Raw genomic sequence first — 11,252 nt, forward strand, 5'->3', positions numbered from 1 at the left:
AAATTTTGAATGACTATGTATAATTATCACTCACTAAAGTATCAGAAAAATTCCTTTTTCTGCATTTGTGAACTATTCAAACTGCCTGCATGTCTGGTAACATTATATAAACCTTCTGGTCAAGAACAGATGAAAAAGAACATTACCTTTTCTGATAGCCATTTTGAACTTACATGTACACATTCTTTTAATACTACCTGAGTTGAGGGATTTGAATGTGACCTTATGTAAACAGAACAGATCCTTTTTGGAGAAATATCTGGGATCAAAGTGCACAGGAATACCATATAGTTAGGAAGCATGAGACCAAACCCCAATTACAGAATCACAAAAAAGGAGAGTAGAGATCAGTGTGGTAATAGTAGAAGAAGAACTACATGAGATTTAGGCCACCTGTTTCACCTAAAAATTAAGAAGTTACTTAATTTTTATGGCCCTTAATTTCCTAAATTACAAAATTGAGTTAAGCTAAACTAGATAGTGGTTATACATAAGAATTTCCAAGCATATTCTCAAAAATACAGATTTTCAGTCTCCATTTAAAGATTCAGGTTTATAAGACCTGAGGTTGAACTAGGACTCTCTGTATTTTAAACAGTTGTCCCAATGATTTTCTTGAAGAGATTGTGTGGGAACCACTCAATGATTCTAATATCCTATGCATCCATGGATTTTTTTGTTTCGCTCTTATTCTTCCCCCCCCACCCCCGCCCCAAGCTTAGAATCCCTGTGACAGGAGGGGATGGCTAGCATCCCAGCTGCAAGTGCTCTCATTCAAGGTTTATGCTACAGCCAGCAGTGTCCTTGGAGTCTAGTTCAAAGCTGAAGAGAACGAACTATGGACCTGGGAGCCACTGGCCAAGGGGCCAGCCTAAAGGAAGTGAAGTGTTTCAGCCAGAATGTACTGACGCACAACCAAGAAACCACAAGACTGGTGAGAACCTTTCCAAGCCTAAACCTTATGATCAAAAGCAGTACAGGAAACAGCTCTGCCAAGAGCCTTTCTGCTGCTGGCCAGAACCCTGAGCTCCTGAGGCTCTCTGAATCAACTCCCTGAGGAGATGCTGTCACCCAAGGAGCCCTCACTAAAGCATTTTCTTGCTTTGCTCTAAGATGCCCCCACCAGTGGGTGGGAGTGAGTTGCTGTCTCATCTTCTCTTTCTTGTTTCCTTCTTTTGGTAGAGGTTACTATCTGATTCGTCACCATGATTTTTCAGAACACATAGATTACTAGATTTCTTTCCCTATGCCAAATGTCTATTGTTGGATGCTCAGAGCGTGTACTCAAATACCAAATCTCAAAATTCTTACCAATACCTAGATCACCTAATTAGCAAATCTCATAGGCTGGACTTCAACAAGAAAAAGAACTAGCAATTTCTTCATTGTTGCCTCCCAACCCTTAGTCCTTCTACCAGGCAAGGCTTCTTTTTATTCCCACTAAGACTAGACTTCAATGTGAAGTTGCCTTGGTGAGCTCTGTCACAGATATATATCATGTCTAGATACAAGGTCAAAATAATTTTGTTGCTAATTCTCTCTCTCTCTCTCTTTTTTAATCAGGGTAACCACCAGTTGCCATGCATTAAATCTCATCATCATATGGCAGGTCCAGTTAATAGCTGAGACCAGCAGGCTAACTGAACCATGTCCTGGGAGATACATGACGGAGAAATTGGAATAACCATGGAGCACGTCAAATCGATTGCTCAGTAATGGGATATTTTTCCTGAAAAGACAACAGAATAATTTTGAACAGCTGATTCTGTCATGGGCACAGGCTTCTATGAACAGGAAAACAAAGAAAGTGTGATGAATTTTTCATTTGGCCTTTGCCTGCTTTCTTGCTTTCTGCCCTATGTTGCACATCTCCATTTTAATTTTGTAAACCCTGACTAGACAACCCATCAATGCTCATGTGGCATAAAATGTACAATTTAAACCTACTTCCCACCAAAATCTCAGCAAGTTTGATGTGACCAAAAGCTTTTGTGAGATGAAGTTTTAAGTCTCAGCTCAGGTTTCAGTCATTTTAGGAAATGTGAAAAATTCAATGGTGAGAAGACATACACTCTCTGCAAGGATGTCAGAGGTCAAGGTTCAGGAGACTTTCCACACAAAGTGAGTAGCACTAATCATGTGAATTCTGAATTATCTCTCCCCGGGGACTGCTACATGAAGGAGCAACTTTGCAAACACATTGATGCAGTGCAATTTGAAATATGCCTTTTTTTGGGAACTGCTAACTTGGACTCTGTTGACACCAAACATTAGCAAATAAAATCCTTTTTTCCTTCTCTTTCTCTTCCTTTCCTCTACTTTTGGCTTAGTCTATTCTACCAAAACACATTTCAAAAGATTTCTTTATAGAAAGAATGTTTCAAAAATATAATATTTCCATCTGTTATTTCAATAATACCTGCTCTGGGACTCTCTTTATGAACCATTTTCCTTTCTTTGCTCCCATTTAGATGTATAAATATTTGATTCTAAAGCTCTGAGGGGTAGTCAGCCAATTGGGTCACTGAATTGTGAAAATACTTAACCCTATAATTTTGTCTGCAGTAGGCACCTCCCGCTGTGGAACTAGCTGCTAAGGGATTATAGCAATGTAATCCTCAGACTCTTCCATGGCAGGGTTACTCTAAAGTAGAGGGAAGGAAGCAGTTTTAATTTTGATAAAATAAACTTTATTTTGTAACTTTATTATTTGTTTTTCTTCCTCCTTTCAACACTTCATAATATACATGTCTGGTAATTTGAATTCAGCCTCCCTGGTTGAGGTGCCCCTAGGCCACCCCATATTCTTAAAGCTTTTTAAAGAAGTAGCCACACAGCATTTGGTCTTGTCATTATGAAGTGCAGAAACTGAGTTTTTCTGCTTCTCATGAGCCGAACCAAGCCATATATTGCCCCTAATTGGTACATTCCTGATGGGGATGCATGGACACTGCTGTACTATCAATATATAGAGAGAATGTCAGGCCATGTGAAAAATGTTGTTACTTTTCTGCTCACTAGGCTTTGCTCACCAGACTTTAATTTCAGCAGCTATTGAAGCAATTTGAATTTTTAAGTTTACAACATGAATTTTAATTTCAGTATGTCTTCTTCAAGACATACTGAAACATGTTCCCAGGAATAAAAGATCTTTATGGGTGAAATTTAATATATTTTGACTCAATCCCAAAGACATCTTTTGCTGTGTGTGAAGAATAAAATAAAAATTCCATTAATAAAATTTTATGGCTGGATGGGTAGAGAAAAATCTTTTCCAAGACAAAAATATTTTCCTGTTTCTTTTCAATTAAAGAAAAAATAAAGTTAGTGATATTCACTAAAAATTAAGCCTACTTGTTAGAATGTAAATAGCCATTTTTTTTTTCTGGAGACCATAGGGCAAAAATATTTCAGAGCTTTAAAATGTTTATAATTTTGACCAAGAGATTATGCTTTTAGGCATCTACACAGGAAGTATTTAATGCAACTTGAAGTTCTGGAAAAATGTAAAAAAAATCATTATGATGACACTGGAGAGCTACAAGCTGCTGGAAATTGAAAGTTCAAGATCTTTGAAATAATAAGAGCCAAGAGATGAGCCATCAGATATTCACTAAGGTCATTCTTTATATATATAGAAGTGAGGGAGAAAGGGGAGGAGAGGTGGAAAATAGAGAGGAGATCAGAGAGCAAGGAAGATGGAGGAGAAAGAGAGAGAAAAGGAGCAAAAATCAATGTATCCCAGAGAAAGAAAGAAAGAATGCCTACCACATTAAGGTAATTCTAATGGAAATTCTAATAATTGAAAAATGAATCCTAGATAGGAATATGGGAATGCAGAAAGAAATAAATTAAAATGGAACATAAATAAATGGGAAAGATAAATATAGATGCCTCAGCTTTGGATGGAATTACATCCTGATAAACCCATCAGAAGTTGAAAATATCCAAATTTGAAAGAGCTTTTTCAATTTATAATATTTTCAACTCATGAAGAGTTTATCAGGGTATAATCCTATTATAAGCATCCTGAATGGTCATTTTCACACCAACTTAAAGCCGGAAAATCTTAAGTTCAACCATTAGAAGTCAAAGACTATCTTTATGGAAGTGAATCTAAGTAATTATAATGATGCTGTCTTGTTAGGGTTAAAAGATACATATACAATAAAAACATATGACTTCAAAAACACAAAATATGGATGAAGATAAAAGAGCAGTAAATAACAATGATAATAACTGAATTATAGTTATATGGCTCATTATGGATGAATCTCACTCAATGTAATGTTGAGTAAAAGAAGCAAGACACAAAAGGGTAAATATTGAACAGGAATATAAATTTCAAAAACAGGCCAAAACTATATATTGTCTTTTGAAAGGGATTGACCTGCTTTCAGGTCAGTGAACAATTCATCCAGTCAGTGAGCAATTCATAGCATGAAAATGAATTTTGTTGTTTTATAAAAACCAAGAAGACTTTAGATTTAGAGGCTCAAATGCAATTTTGAATACTTACTACATATCCTGAGAGTTCATTGTGAAGTTAGCCATCATAAGCAGGAACTAGATCCTAGAATATCACATGAACTGATGATGGTGGCTGCAATTAAAAATTCCGTCCATCAAGAGCTACCTAATTAAGACAGTGAAAAGACAAGCCACAGAGTCAAAAAATATGTTTGCAATCCATATATTTGTTGTAGGAATAATATTCAGAATATGTAAAGACTACCTACAAATTAATAAGAAAAAGATAGACAACCTAACTAAAAATGAGTGAAAGCCTTGAACAGGTATATCAAAAAAGAAAATTCAAATGGCCAACTTCTGGTATCAGAAGTTACCAGGGATGGATCATTGTGTGATAAGTGGGGTAGTTACTTAACACTCCATCTTCCTCACAGTGCAGAGGGAAAAGATGCAGGTAACAGGTAGACATTAAACTTCCTTAAAAAACTAACAAAGTTGTAAAGTCTGAATAGAAACCTTTGAAAACTCTTGGTTATTGTGAGACTATAGGGAGTCAGGGTGAGAAGCCTGTGGAATCAGACCCCCAAGAGGGCATGCTAAAGACCAAAGTAATCTATTCCTGGGGGAACCATTCCAGAAAGAGTAAATCCATAACTAAACATGATCTATTTGAACATCTCTCTAAAATGCAGGAAACTATATCAGCTGACTAACTGCTGCTTATAGCTCAGTTAAAGATGGAATAATTTAAAGTGTGGGACCCCAGTAGAATTCCTTTTGGGGTGGGGAGATTCATTGAGGGTACAAAGAATTAGGTTACACTGATTGCATTTATTAGGTAAAGTCTCTTTATAATTGTGTCCCTCCCCAAAGAGGTGTGCCATACACTATGACCCCCATCACCCTCTCCCCTCTCCCTGCTTCCTCATTCCCATACTCCCTACCTCATATTAGGTCATCTATTACCTTCATATTAGAACCGAGTACGTTGGATTCTTGCTTCTCCATTCTTGTGATGCTTTACTAAGAAGAATGCGTTTGACCTAAATCCAGGTCAAACCAAAGATGTAAAGTCTCTATCTTTTTTTATGGCTGAATAGTATTCCATGACATACATATACCACAGCTTGTTAATCCATTCCTAGATTGGTGGGGATTAGATTGTTTCCACTCCCCAATGGAATTCAAGGCAAAATTTCCTAATCGTTGTTCATGTAGAAATTAACATAGTCATATGCAAGTTTTTCAAATACAAATTACAGTGATGTACTTGTTCTCAACAACAGTCTTTACCAGTTTGGCATGATTTCTACTTTTTCAACGAGAAATTTTAGAAACAGTAGAACTGTCTTAACATTTTGTAAAATAATTTATACTTCTAGAATTTTTGCCATTTGGTGCTGACAAGTTCCCCAAGGGAATGAGACAAAAAATAAGCTGCTCCCTGGATTCACCTTTATACTTTCTGTGGAAGACATGAAATCAGTGTGAAAATTCAAAGTGAATCATGTCCCTTTTATATGTTTCCTTAATGCCCTTCATGTGACCTGTTGGTCAGTTCTGTAGGGCTTCCAGCAGTTTCAAGATAATGAGATATATTTCCTTCTGGAACTATACTGATAACCACTGTTGTCTGGAATCACCAACAAAATTACTATATCTCCTTCATTAACGTATTTGTATTCCAGAGGTTATAAGATAGCCCACAGATTCACCTGGCTCCAAGGATCTTTGATTGCCTCCAAAATGGACGTGCCATCCAGGAAGCAAGCCATGTAACACACCTAGCCTGGTTCAAAGAGGAATATTTTGATGAAAGCTTTCATAAGTAGAAGTGCTTCTATCGTTTCAACAATTTCACAATTTTCTTTCAACTTAAACTCTCTTACCCACCACTCAACAGGACACACTGCATTCATAGTTCATTGTGAAAGTTTTTTCTTTCTTTTATTGGAACAACATTTCTGTTTCTCTTTTCTTATTACAAACTTTTTCCCTTGTCTACAGGGTGGAAAGATGAGTATAGCTCAGGTCTACCCGTAGTGTCTCATCTCATTAGGTACAGTGACTGGATAAAGAGTAAGTATTACAGGACCTAAGAAAAGTCACTTATCATCTCTGGAACTGATATATTTTCTGAGGTTTCCAAAGCAAGAGGATATGAACTGGGGGGCACCAGCAGATGTGTGGAGAGAATGTGCTTGCTTAGTGAAGCCAAGTGGAGACAACTGTCAGACAGAGACGGAGGAATCTTGTGGCTTTGAGTCTCTGTCTAAAGGTCCTGAAGCTCTGATTCTTGTATTTCTTCTTTAGGTTCTGCAAATTGCTCAAGTATGCTCCAGAGCTTTGTGAATCCTTTTTGCACAATCCAATTAGGAATGGATTCTGTCACTAGGATTTGAAGAAGTCTTCATGAATAAAACGACATTACCAAGAACCATAGGAAGGGCAAGGACTGTCAATTGCCCCTAATTTGGAATTATAACAGTGCTCACCTTATCTGTGGGATATATTCCAAGAACCCTGCAATTGATGCCTAAATCCCTAGATAGTACCAAACTATATAGTTGTCCTGCAGTGTCTGAGGGGAATTAGTTCCAGGACCCTTGCGAATAACAAAATCTTCAGTAGCTCAGGTCTCTTCTATAAATGATGTAATATTTGTGTATAATCGATGCACATCCTTTTGTATACTTTACAACATCTCTGATTCTTATAATACCTAATACAAAGTAAATAGCTGTTATAATGTAGTGTCAAAATGTTTATTCTTTTTAATTCTATTTTTTTAAAAAAATATTTTCAATCTCCTGTTTATCTGAGGACCCAGTTAGCAGGGCTAACTGTATATAGTGTTTTTTGTTTTTTTTTAATCTGATAACTGTGATGGCTACTAAGTGACTAGTGAGTGTAACCTAAATGATATAAAGATTTTGGATGAAGGGATGATTCACATGCTGGGAAAAATGAAGTGGGACAACATGAGATTTCATCACACTGCTCAGAATAGCATGTGATTTCAAACTTATGAATTATTTCTGGAATTTTCCATTGAATAGTTTTGGACCACAGTTGACCATGATAACTGAAACCACAGAAAGGAGAGGTGATAGTGGATTAGGAGGGGCCACTGTGTACCTGGAAGGAAGCCTGCTGAAGAAGAGGATGTTTGTCCTCTACCATGAACCATTGATTTTATTTGTCTCTTCACTAACCACCCATTCCAATTGCAATTTCTTGATGGATTTTGATCAGAGAGTGAGAAGAGGGAACTAACCATTTCATCTGGAGCTGTTCTTGACACATGGTCCCTTAAAAACATTTTAATGTTCCTATTTTCTATGGCATCCATGGACTTCCTTTCTGATCATTCATCAAAGTAAAGAGCCATCTGCTCTGTGCTCAGTCTGCTCCCTGAATGAAATCAAGGCATATGTTATGTGGCTCTATTCCAGCTTCCCCTTCATCACAGCTGCTGTGTCCCTTTGAACAGCCCATGGGGCATAACTGCTGTCTCACCTTACTGCAAGGTGCATGACCCTTTTGCTTCCGGTCCTATTTTGCTTTGAAAAATACCTGCACCCCATGCTGGTCAGGTGTTATTTTAGTGTATGGTATTACTCACCATATACTAAACCACTAATTGTTTAGACTTCTTTGGCAACAACCCATTTTACCAGTGAAAGGTTTTAATGGAAATTCAACATTTCAACCAATTCTTCTATTACAGGAAGAATAACAACTTTCAATTTATATATCCTAACCCCTTTGAAGTATATTATTGACATTTGCTAACCAATCTCTTTTATATCTTTGGAATCTTCACCTCACAGGGGAGAGCTGGAAACTACAGAGTCTAAAATGAATGAAAATAGTCCTAGTGAATGGAAAAGGAGTAAGAGAACTAAAAAAAAGTTTTCAAAGAACTTATTTATAAAAACTGTGTGTATGTGCGTGTGTGTGTAAATATGTACTTGACAAATGCTCTTTACCCAAACCAGAGAACCAGAGAAATGTCTGGTGGGGGTGACTAGGAAGAAGAGAATTTTCAATTATACGTTCCTATACAAAAATAAAAATCGCTGTTCTGTGATTTTCTGTGTTCTGGATATTATAAAGTTAAACAAGTGTTTGACTTCTCTGATTCTCACTGTGCTAATCTGAGAATTGGTAATAATAAACATCTCCATGAAAGAGGTTTCATTAAGAACTAAAGACTGACTGCAGTGTCTACCTCCTATGTACTAGGCACTCAATTACATCATGCCTTGCATATGGTAGGTGGTCAATAATTATTACTTGTTTGAATGAATGAATGAATTAAAATAATGCATAGAAAGATTCTGGTCTGCCAGGCACACAGTTGGTATAATTTGGTGCCTTTTGTGCTTCTAAAAGGTTATACTCATACCATAATTTCTATTGTCACTGATTTGTAACTGTGTAGCTTGATTTGAAAATTTATAAAACATAAAAGTAAGGCTATGGAAATACTCTTAGTCAACAGCTCAGTGGTACTGGTGATAACCCCAAGACCTTCATGACCTGGGGTCATTAATTTTTAGAATTTTAAACAAAGATAATTTTCTGAGAGACATTAGAGAACAGAAAGCAAAATTTTAATTAAACATTAATTTTCATCAGTGAAAAAGACAGGTAAACAGAATTAAAAGACATGATTTTTAAAATAGCTTTATTGAAGTATAATTAACACATAGTATACTGCAGGTATTTAAGGTGCACAATTTGATAGGTTTGACAAGTGTACACATGTATGAAACCATCAAGAGAATCAAGAGCAAGCATATAAACCACCCACCAGCGACCTCTTGCCCCTGCGACCTTTCCTCCCTGCTCTCTCCTTTCCCCTTGCAACCACTCATCTTTATATCTTGTAGACTTTAGAAACAAGTTCCTTATGAGATTTACAATTTGCAATTGATAGCATACGATTTGCAATTTATTTGCAAATATTTTCTCCCAGTCTGTAGCTTGTTTGATCATGTTCTTAACAGTGTCTTTCAAAGAGCAGAGATATTTATCCTAAGTACAATTTATCAACTTCTTGGGTTTATTTTATAGATCGTGTATCTAGGAAATCTTTGCCTAACCCACGATCACAAATATTTTCTCTCATGTCTTCTTTCAGAAAATTCTATAGTTTGAGGATTTACATTTGGGTCTATAACTTTTTTTTAGTTTGTATCTATAGTATAAGGTGTGCATTACAGTCATTTTTGGCATTTATATATCCAATTTCTCCAGATTCATGATATATTTCTTTTTTAGTATTATTGTACTTTCTTGGATAAAAAATTACTTAGAACGTCTGCATCTTTGCTTATAAATAACATTGAATTTATCATTCTCTTTACTTATAATGTCTTTTTTTCTGGATTGGGATTCTAAGAGTATTGGAACCAAATAATAAATTAAGAAGTATTCTCTCCTCTTCAATTTTCTGAAAGAGTTTACGCAGAATTGGTATTATTTCCTCCTTTAATGTTTGGTAGGATTCATCAGATTAACAACTTAAATGAAGTGGACCAATTTTTTTTTTTTTTTTTATAGAATGGAAAGCTAAAATGTTTGCTAATTATCTCTTGAGTTATTTTTGGCTTAATTTGGAAGATGTGTTGCAATGATGCAAAAATATTTTACATGTAAAAAGTTAAAATCAATGAGAAAAATATAGAAAATATTAAATATTCTATAATGCAATAAACTCCAAAATTCTAATCCACGTTCCCCTTGTTTGAGTTTCAAAAGTCATATGCGTATGAAGTGGACCAATTTTTTGAAAGACACAAACTCCCTCAAGAAGAAAAAATAATCTGGACAGCTCTAGTCTTTAGTAAAGACATTTGATTTAGTACTTGAAAATATTATAAAGATTATGATTTGCTTTGTTAAGTATAGTTTCTTTCGTATTTCTTGTACTTGTAAAATTGAACTTCTTGAATATTTGTGTTTACATTTTTTATTACTTTTTAAAATGTCTGTTATGTCTTTAAGTATTTTTTCTGCACCACTTTTTTTTTTGTAGAGACAGAGTCTTACTGTACCCCCCTCGGGTAGAGTGCCGTGGCGTCACACGGCTCACAGCAACCTCCAGCTCTTGGGCTTCCGCGATTCTCCTGCCTCAGCCTCCTGAGCAGCTGGGACTACAGGCGCCCGCCACAATGCCCGGCTATTTTTTTGTTGCAGTTTGGCAGGGGCTGGGTTTGAACCCGCCACCCTTGGCATATGGGGCCGGCGCCCTGTTCACTGAGCCACAGGCGCCGCCCTCTGCACCACTTCTTTTCTCTTCCAGATGTATCTGTTAGTTTGAATGAAATCTCTACAAACTCACTGGTGCTGTTCTATTTATTCTTTAAATTATTTCTCTGTGTGCTTTATCTTAGACAGTTTCTATGATTTTATTTTCAAATTTGCTTATCTTTCCTTCTGCAAGTTCTTGTCTACTGCTAATCCATCTAATTTTTTCATCTCAGACATTTTTGTTTGCATCACTGGAAGTTCAATTAGGTTTTACAAATTTTCTTTTTTGTTTTTGTATAACTCTTTGAACATATGGAATACAGTTACAATAACTGTTTTTGTATCCTTGTCTGCTAAGTCAAACATCTGTGTCAGTTCTGTGTCAATTTCAATAAATCATCTCCTCTTTTCATCATAGACTGGATTTTCCTGCTTCTTTGCATGCCTAATAATTTTTGATTGTGTGCCAGACATCATGAACTTTTTTTTTTTTGTATACTGGATATTTTTATACGTTT

At 36.1% G+C, this 11,252-nt stretch overlaps 1 long non-coding RNA gene across 1 annotated transcript; it reads left to right on the forward strand.

Moving 5' to 3' along the window:
- Window positions 1-734: 734 nt before the first annotated feature.
- On the forward strand, window positions 735-1,824 carry LOC128595485 (uncharacterized). Its single transcript, XR_008382940.1, has 2 exons — window positions 735-934; window positions 1,564-1,824. It is a non-coding gene; the product is annotated as an uncharacterized LOC128595485 (long non-coding RNA).
- Window positions 1,825-11,252: the final 9,428 nt, after the last annotated feature.

The sequence above is a fragment of the Nycticebus coucang genome, chromosome 10, assembly GCF_027406575.1.
Source record: "Nycticebus coucang isolate mNycCou1 chromosome 10, mNycCou1.pri, whole genome shotgun sequence".
NCBI lineage: Eukaryota > Metazoa > Chordata > Mammalia > Primates > Lorisidae > Nycticebus > Nycticebus coucang.